Source organism: Eriocheir sinensis, chromosome 52 (genome assembly GCF_024679095.1).
Source record: "Eriocheir sinensis breed Jianghai 21 chromosome 52, ASM2467909v1, whole genome shotgun sequence".
Classification (NCBI taxonomy): Eukaryota; Metazoa; Arthropoda; class Malacostraca; order Decapoda; family Varunidae; genus Eriocheir; species Eriocheir sinensis.
The window spans coordinates 8,957,543-8,967,542 of NC_066560.1; the positions used below are offsets into that span (position 1 = coordinate 8,957,543).

The window sequence follows — 10,000 nt, forward strand, 5'->3', positions numbered from 1 at the left end:
TCTCAACCCTACTCCTACTGCTCTCCTTCCTCTTCATCTACCTCCTCCTCCTCCTCCTCCTCCTGCAGCGGGGTGACGGATGCCGCTCCTCCGCCTTCATCTGGGTACTATCAATCGCTCGTAAATTACCTTCTCCAGGGCAATTACCGCTGCTGCAGGCATTGTCTAGGGACGATTATGGCTCCTCTCCGACGCCACCCGGCACGGTAATGGGTCCTCCTGCTCCTCCTGCTCCTACTCCTTCTGCTCCTACTCCTACTGCGACTGCTGCTGCTACTACTGATGTGATTTCTCCTTCTGCTGTAAGTCCTCCTAACGCCACTCGGCACACTAAAGGGTCCTGCTATTCCTACTACTACTACTACTACTACTACTACTACTACTACTGCTGTCATTCCTGCTTCTGCTGCTAACTCCTCTCCTCTCAGACACTGAAATGAGTCCTCCTGCTTACTCCAGTCACTCCTGTTCTTGCTTCCATTCCTTACTCCTGCTCCTACTCCTTTGTTTCCTCCTACTTCTCTTATTTATCTTGTTTCCTTTTTTCCTTCGTGTTCCTCTTCCTTGCTTTGTTGATTTTCCATGGTCTCATTTTTTCTCCTTTCCTTACACTTCCTCATTACCTTTCCTTACTTTTCTCACGTCCCTAAACCACATATATTCCTCCTCTTCTTCCACCACATCATCTCTTGCAGCATCCCATACCCACCACCACTACCAACCTCATCCCCGCATCCCCTTCTACACATCCTCCCCATTCATGTCCAATCCCCAACGTATAATCACCCCACATCACATCTTTCTTCCCCATCACCACCATCTCTAACCAATCCCCATCCTCATCTCCCCTTCTCTACATCCCACTCGACGTTCATCCCCTCCTCCCCACGCTGCCATTTCCCCCCCTGCCTCCTCTTCGCCGGTCGCATCTTCCAACCGTCGACTTCCTTTGTGAATGTAAAACTCTGAGACCCATCTTAAAACTAATCCCGAACATGGACTAATGGGTTTATAATCATGGCCACAGGTGTAACAGGAGGAGGAGGAGGAGGAGGAGGAGAGTAAAGTTTGCTTCCTCTCTTAGTTATGGTTTGTTTTGAAGTCACTTGGGGCAGCGTGGCAGAGGAGGTGCGAGTTTGTAAATAAATGTGTTGATGTTTGGACGAGTCTCTCTCTCTCTCTCTCTCTCTCTCTCTCTCTCTCTCTCTCTCTCTCTCTCTCGCCGAAAGCAAATTACAAAAACAAATAAAAAGAAGAGAAAGATATTGAAACTATGGACAAGGCAGATTATAGAAGAGGAGGAGGAGACGGAGACGGAGGGAAAGAAGATGACAAAGAAGGTAGAGACGGATGATACAGATGAGGTACATGAGGAGGAGGCGAAGGAGAAGAAAAAAGCGAAGACGAGGAAGCAGAGGAGGAGGAGGAAGAGGAGAATGAAGAACAGGAAGAGGAAAAGGAAAACAGGAGAAGGAGGAGGAAATTTAAGACAACAGATGGGAGGAAGTGGAGGAGGCAAACGAGAAAAAAGGGAAACAAAGAGGAGAAAGAGGAAGAGGAAGAAGAGGAGAAGGAAGAACAGGAGGAGGAGGAGGAAATTCAAGACTACAGATGGGAGGGAAAGGAGGAGGGAAACAAGAAAAGGGAAGACGAAGAGGAGAGACAAAGAGGAGAAAGAGGAAGAGGAAGAGGAAGAGACCGGAATCTGCACCAGCTGAGAATGACATCTGTTGAAACCACTGAACCGACACACATAATTAACCACACGAGGCAGCGCAATACGGCTCACAGACTTACTGAGGCGGCGCTACTCGGCTCACAGACACACTAGGACGATAACAGACGCTTCATGTCCCCTCAACGCCCCCCCACCCCAACCCCCCGCCCCCTAACAGCCATACATATACAGCCTGTCAGTCCCTCACCCAGACAGACAGACAGACAGACAGACATTCAAAAAGTAGCTTAGTCAGTCATATAGTAAAGTCATACATACATACACCCACGTAGTCATCCAGCCATCCAACCATCCAATGAGAGAGAGAGAGAGAGAGAGAGAGAGAGAGAGAGAGAGAGAGAGAGAGAGTTAAACAGGACAACAAATTACGTGCAGGAAGCAATATCTAAACACAGCTGAACGAGCGCTTAATACGACAAACGAGAGAGAGAGAGAGAGAGAGAGAGAGAGAGAGAGAGAGAGAGAGAGAGAGAGAGAGAGAGAGAGAGAGAGAGAGAGAGAGCGTGGGGTAGTAAAGCACCACTAACTAAAAGAAAAAAAAAGGGACACGTTTGAAAAAATAACCTTCCATCCACAAAGGAGGAAGGAATGACGAGGAACAAAGAATCACAAGAGACGATAAAAACAACAACAACAGTAAGGACATGGGGAGAAGGGGGAGGAGGAGGAGAGGGAGGAGGAGGAGGGAGATGTAGTGGATGGAGAGGAGTTGTGGCAGCATGAGTGGAGGAGGAGGAGGATGGGATGGTGGATAGAGAATGGAGGTGCCTGAGGCTGGAAGGAGTGGAGGAGGAGGAGGAGGAGGAGGAGGAGGAGGAGGAGGAGGGGCACGGCTGCTGGGTTCATTAGCGTGGTATTGTTCCAGCAGCGGCCATGGTACGCTCAGCCTTGCATAGCTTTCGTATTCTAATTAGCTTGCCCCTACAGGCTGCAAGGCGCGCGCAGGCCACCTCCAGCCCGCCTCGGTACGGTCTGGCCAGCCCGGAGCGCCGCCGCGTGTGTCAGGCCGGACGGGACGCGGGCGGGGCCGGGGACCTCTTCAGCCGTGCTCTGGTCAGTTTGCGGTGTTGCAAAGTCGACGGCTTGCATAAGAATGTCAGCGGAGACGAACGAGGAATGCCAAGACGTGCAGCTCCTATTTACACCTGCCCCGCCGCGTGCCCGGGTCAGCTTACCTTTAAACCAAGGCGCAGCGGGACGCGAGACGGAATACCGACCACGCCTCGAGGACACGCGTGCCGCCCGCCTCCTGCACGCCCGCGTCAGGCGGCGGCGGCGCATAAATAAAGGCGCAGGCGGCTGGCAGGAATAAAATTATATCACACCTGAGCCTTACCCTGCCAGGCCTGTTCTGCCCGCCTCATCGCCCCCCCCCCCCCCCTCTCCGTGCCTGGCCTGCGCTCCCTCATGACCACACCGGGATTTCATTTAATTATGCTCACGGCGTCGCCGCCACCTGAGCCTCGCCCAGACACGCCGCAGGGACGCCGCCGCCCGGGGACACGCCCAGCGAGAGTTCCCGCGGGGCCTCGCAGCACGCCCAAGAACCCAAACATTGGTCTTGAGTCTTGACCCCAAAAATCGCCATAGAATTTGGTAACCTCCGATCTAAACGCGATTCTTGTTTATAAATCAAGTAGCCTGAAAGGCTTCCACGATTCACAAATGAGCAATTATTTCCTAATTGCTTCGCACGTCCCCGCGTCGGGGCGGCGGCGCTGAGCGTTGGCCGCGGGCGGCGAGCACTGTCCAACGAGGCACCGGGCAGGGCGGCGGCGAGGAGGCGAACCTTTGTCCCGAGGAACTTCCCCTCGAGAGGATAACGGGATAACAGGAGCAAAGATTCTCCACATTCCGTCAACGCAAAACTTTTCCTCCCGGGAGTCGCGGCGGCGCGGCGAGGGTTGGCGGCGGCGGAGTGGGAGGGTTGCCGCGCCGCGCCGCGCCATAAACTACCTATCGCTCATCTCCGCCAAACAACTTGTTACTACAACTCGGCCCTGTTCAGGTAGTTAAGATATCTAAATTGCCCCAAACAGACTCGGTGAGACTGGTCAGCCGTGGGCCGCGATACCATCTTGGCCGAGACACCCCGGCCACTTTGTCCCCATCATCACGGCTCCCCCCTGTCCTCCCTCGCCTCGCCGCCTCCCTCCTCCGCCTTGTCCTCACCTCTCCTCTCATCTCGTCCTTCTTACATCCAACGTCCCCCCACACAGTATTCTCTTCCTTATCCCCTCTGGCCTCTTCCTCACCTCCTCCTCCTCTTCTCTTCTCTACTCCCTTTCTTACCTCTCCGTCACCTTCCTCTCCCTCAGTTCCTCCCATACCTCCTTCCCTCCACTTTCTCTGCTGCTTTACTTCTCTTCCTCCCCACGTTCTCCACCTTCCTCCCGTCGTTCCCCCTTCTCCCTATCTTCCTCCCTCTTCTTGTTTTCGTCTCCCTGTCTCCTTATCCCGCCGGCCGTGTCCCCTACTCGCCCGTATCTCGTTCCTCACCCTTTTTTCCGTCATATACATATCGCACCTATATCACCCTGAACCTTGAGGCCTACGCGAGACAGCGAGAGCGAGAGCGAGAGAGAGAGAGAGAGAGAGAGAGAGAGAGAGAGAGAGAGAGAGAGAGAGAGAGAGAGTCACATTAAAGGATTACACCATTAAATTTATCTGATATTTCACTTCCCCATCCACACACACACACACACACACACACACACACACACACACACACACACACACAAGGAAGAAGGGAAGGGAAGGAACATTAAGCGTAAAACTACCACCTCATTCTCACTCTCCACCCCTTATCAATTTATTACTAATGTCCCTCAAAACACTCATTGCTCAGTATCACCAGCTAACACTCCACCACCACCACCACCACCACCACCACAGCTCATTAGGGTGCCCGTCACACTATAACACCATAAAGGCCTCCACGCAGCGATCAAAATATCTCCTCTCATCCATAATTACTCTCCGACGTCACTAGAGATGGCCTGACCAATAGCAAGGACGGGAGGGGAGGGGGAGGGGGAGGGGGAGGTGGGAGAGAGAGAGAGAGAGAGAGAGAGAGAGAGAGAGAGAGAGAGAGAGAGAAAGGGGGGTGGGGTCAGTTTGCAAGTTCACCAACACTATCATATCATAAATTCTCTACCACCATCATCATCACCATCACTACTTCTACTTCCTCCTCCTCCACTTCTCATCATCGTTAGGTAAGGAGCGGTGGGCAGGAGCATTGAGGTAAGGGGCAGAATGAGGTGGGTATGGGTAAATAGGTGGGCAGCGGTGGGTTAGGGAAGGGGAGGGGGCGTGGCGAGCTGGTGGTGGCCTTCAGCTTGCCCACACCTTGCCCTACATACACCTTACCTTACCTATCCTACCTGTTCACTACCCTACGTTTACCTTGCCTATACGTTGCCCTACATAATGCCTACCTAACCCTATACACTGTTCTCCATCCTTCCCTCGTTCCTTCTTTTTCCATCTTACATACATTCATCCTTTCCTTCATTCTTCACTTCCTTACCAAACCCAACCAAGTCCAAGCAAATCCAACCAAGCATAGACAAACTCAACCCAACCAAGTCCACCATACCCAAACCAGCCCAAACTAAACCAAACCAAGCATAAGCAAACCTAACCCAACCCAACCCAACCCAACCTAACTAAGAACAATCCAAGCTAAGACCACTCAACCCAACCAAGCCAACCCCCAACCCAACGTAACATAACCCAACCCAATCCAGCCCAACGAAGCCCAAGCGAACCCATGCAAGCCACCAAACCCAACCAGAACAAGACAACCCAGCCCAACCCAATCTTACCCTCTCAGCTTTTTCTTCTCCTCCTCCTCCTCCCCCCCCGTGTCCACCGTTTCCCCATTTCCATCCAGTTACAGGTGAGCCCACATGTTCTGTCTCCTCCATTAAGGCTCGGCTAATATTTACTTGAGATTCACTTTCCCTGGCGTCACCACACTGGGCTCCCTTCTTCCCCCTCCTCCTCCTTCTCCTCGTAGCTTCCTTCTCTCCCTCTCCCTCTCTCTCTCTCTCTCTCTCTCTCTCTCTCTCTCTCTCTCTCTCTCTCTCTGTGCCGCCCTTCACGAACAGGTTGATGCAAGGACTATAAATATATCTACCTGGAACTTCACGGCGGGAGGCAGGCAGGTGAGGCCATGGTGAGACCCCCCCTCTCCCCTCCCTCCCCCCACTCTCCCTCCCTTCTTCCTTCTTCTAAATAGACGGACAAGAGGTAAGCACTCCCAGTCGCTGCCACTCCCTCCTACTTCCTTTACCTCCTTTCCTTACCCCGTTTACTCCCCTTTCTGCCTTCCAGTACCTCCTCTTCTTCCTCCTTCTCATCTTCTCTCCTCTTCTTCAATACATTCCTTCATCCTCCTTCTTCCTCCTCCGCCTTCTCCTCGTATACTTAATTTCTTGCCATTAATTCTGTTCACTCCTTCCTCTTTTTCTCCTCTTTATTCTTTCCTTCATTCTTTTTCAGTTATTTCACTCAATTTCCTTTCTATTTTTTGTCTCATACATTCTTCCTCCTCCTCCATCCCTTTCACAATTTACTTCTTACATTCCTTCACTCTTACCTTCCTTTACCTAATCCTTCTTTGCTCTTAGTCACCCTCTTCCCCTTTCTTCCTCCCTTCCTTCTTCTACCCTTCAACCCATTCCCTCCACCAAATTCCCCTACTCCTCCTTTTCTTCCTAACTCCCTCTTCTCTATTCCTTCCCCTCCTCATCCACTTCCCACTCCCCACTATTCTTTCTTCCTCCACCACTTCATCTACTCCCCCACTCCACCCCACTCCCTCCCCACTCCCCCGCGGTCCCCAGGTGGTCCACTCGGTACCCCTGATCAAGGTTGGGGATTGGCTAAGAACGTCTCTCCCTGGCCGAGGTTAAGCCCGAGTTAATAACCTCATTATGGCTAAAAGGCCTACCCGTGTGTGTGTGTGTGTGTGTGTGTGTGTGTGTGTGTGTGTGTGTGTGTGTGTGTGTGTGTGTGTGTGTGTGTGTGTGTGTAAATCGTCTTATTGGAAACGCAACGACATCAGAAGAGGAAGAAATAATGCAATATCAAGAGAGAGAGAGAGAGAGAGAGAGAGAGAGAGAGAGAGAGAGAGAGAGAGAGAGAGAGAGAGAGAGAGAGAGAGAGAGAAGAAAAAAAAGAGAAAGCTTACAAAGATATCAACCTCACTCAACCACCAACCAACCATTAACCTCAACCATTCAACCAGTCAACCAAACAGGCAGTCTAGAAACCAAATAAACCGGCCAATTCGACCATAACCTCAACCATACCATCTCAAAACCTACCAAGCAGCCCAGAGCCTCAAACCATCCTCAACCAACTTCACAACTAGCCCACTCATACAACCCTCTGAGACCTACCATCGATCCTAGAAACTCAACCATCCAACTACCTTTTCTAACCATCCACCACCAACCATCCATTGAACTTAACCATCCATGCATCCAGCCCCTTTTCTCCACCCCCTCAACCCTCTTGGAACCCACAAACCCGACCATCCAACTATCCTTTCAAACCATCCCGCCTATTCACGGTCCTACGTCCTTCCTTCCTTCCTTCCTTTACCATCCTTCATTCATTCATGCTTTCCTTCATTCTGTAATTCAGTCTAACTATCCATCCAGTCCCTCAGCCTTCAGTCAACTACCCTTTCTAAACACCCTCACCCAACCATCCATACAGCCTAACTTTCTAGCCCTCAGCCCCTCAACCGTCAGCCGTAGCCAGTCCTACCCTTCCTATAACCATCCTCAGTCAACCATCCATCTAACCTAACCATCCACCTAGCCCCATCCGCAGTCCTTCAGCAGTCAGCCCTAGCCAACTACCCTTTGTAACCATCCTAACCCACCAATCCATCCAGCCTTCAACCCTAGCCAGTCCTATCCTTCCTTACCATCCTTACTCAGCCATCCTTCCAGCCTAGCCACCCGCCCCTCAGCCCCCAGCCCGCGCGTCCCAGCCCTGCAGCGAACTCGTTATAAATTACTCCAATGTTTCCCGTGACAGTTATGACGGCCCACGCGTACGGAATCGGAATAATTTACCCATTTTTCTCCTGGTTATTGATGGAGTTCGCTGCCTTCTGACACTTTGGAGATTGGCGCTGTTTCGTTGCTCCTGCTGCTGCTGCTGCTGAGGCCGAGGGCGGAGAGGGCGGAGAGGAAAGAAGAGGGAGGAAGAGAGTGGGCGGAAGAGAGAAGAGGTTGGCCTGAGTGTATGAGTGAGTGGGTTGGGTTGGGTTAAGTTGAGTGGGTTCTAGAAAGGCATTGTGAGACTTGAGTGGGATGGTGAGGAGGGGTAGGGCGAGAGGGAAAAAGAGAGAGAGGGAGAAAGGAGAGGGTTACATTGGGCTGGGTTTGGTTGAGTGAGTGAGTGGGTGAGTGGGTTCGGTTACGTTGATTGGGTTGAACAGATGACTGTGATCGACATGAGTGGGATAATGAGGAGTGAGCAGAGTGCTAACAGGAATGAGTGGGGTCCTAACAAGAGTGAGTGGGATGTTTAGAGCAGAGTGGGACGGTGACAGACAAACTATTAAGGGGGATGTGAGAGGGATGTGAGTGGGGTTGACGCAAGACGAGTGGTGTGAGTGGACATGTTTGTGAGTGATTCCGTGAACTGGGTACGTACGTATGTGAGGTATGTGTGTGTGTGTGTGTGTGTGTGTGTGTGTGTGTGTGTGTGTGTGTGTGTGTGTGAACGTGTCAGCCCAAACAGTAAACACCCGACAATGTTTAGTCTCCAAAAGCCGTTCCGAGACACAGTTAACTAGAGACATAACAATGACACACACACACACACACACACACACACACATACACACATAAACACACACACTGACAAACTCGACACACATTAAAACATTCCGAACATATCTTGAATACTTCCCCGAACTTAACTTCATTCAACATACGAGTAATCATACATTCTGGCCCTTCCTCCTCTTCCTCCTCCTCCTCCTCCTCCTCCTTCTCCTCCTCCCCTCATGACTCTCACACTTCGTAAACTCAGCGAAACATCCATTAGATTTCGACCCTACTGTGATCAATGGTCCCCCGCGCACACCCCACTTCCACGCCCACCCTGAGGCACACCAACACACGCCCTCCACGCCCTCCCCACGCCCCCACGCAAAGACCCGGAGGCATGAACTACGAGGCAATCAAGGGAAAAGAATAAGACTAGGAAGAACACGAAACAGGAGAAATAAAGAGGAGGATAAAGAGGGAGGAGAACTCAAGACGAACTACAAGATAATAAACAATAGAGCTACAAAGAGGAGGAGGAGGGGGAGGAGGGGGAACTCTTTACCCGGAACAGCTTTATAGAACATGATTTCCCCGTCACGTGATTGGTCGGCGGGGAGGAGCAACTCGCCCTCTCATTGGTCAGCCGGAAAAGACGCGAAGCAGTCCATTAAGATTATGCATAAAGACACTCAGCGCCACACGAGGCTTTATTTTCCCCTGTTACGTGTCGCCATTAGAAGGGGAGGAGGAGGAGGAGGAAGACTGGACCCGAGGAAGTGCGGTTACTCGTGTTGGCGGACCGTAAATCCCAACAAGTCATGCAAACGACTACCACAGACGCACTCCTCCCCCCCTCCCTCCCCCCCCTCCCCCCGTGACCACCTGACCCCCTGGACCTCAACCCCTTCAACCCCCAGCCCCAAAATCCAGTCCCAAAATTCTTGAACCCCAAACCATCAGCCCTTTTTCTCTCCCTCCACCCCAGTCCAAGAGTCCCCCCCCTCCCCCCATTGACCACCTGACCCCCTGGACTTTAACCCCTTCAATCCCCAGCCCCCAAACCCAGTCCCCAAACTCTTGAACCCCAAACCATCAGCCCTTTTTTTCCCTAATTTTAAAGTCCCCAACCTCAATTCTAGTCCCAGTCCCTTAAATCCCTGTTCCTCAGCCCCTACCAGACCAAATTTTATAGTCCCATTCCTTTAGACCCCATTCCGTCAGTCCCTTTTCTCAATTCTGTGATCTTAAACTCGTATTTCTCAGCCCCCAGACCTCAATTCTAGTCCCAGGCTCCTAAATCATAGTCCCTCAGCCCTTATCAACCCAAATGTCATAGCCCCTAAGGCACAGTCCCTCAGTTCAAAGCCCCTGCCTTGGTAAGTTCTCTATCTACCTAGCCCCCTTTTCCTGAGTCTTTAGTCTACCGATTTTCATCCCTAATTATAGACCCATACCCTCA

At 51.7% G+C, this 10,000-nt stretch overlaps 1 protein-coding gene across 7 annotated transcripts in view; it reads right to left on the reverse strand.

Annotated features, from left to right (window-relative positions):
* The window catches only part of LOC126983032 (homeobox protein homothorax-like), a 289,790-nt gene that overhangs the window by 132,033 nt on the left and 147,757 nt on the right, over positions 1-10,000 (reverse strand). The window lies entirely within an intron of this gene.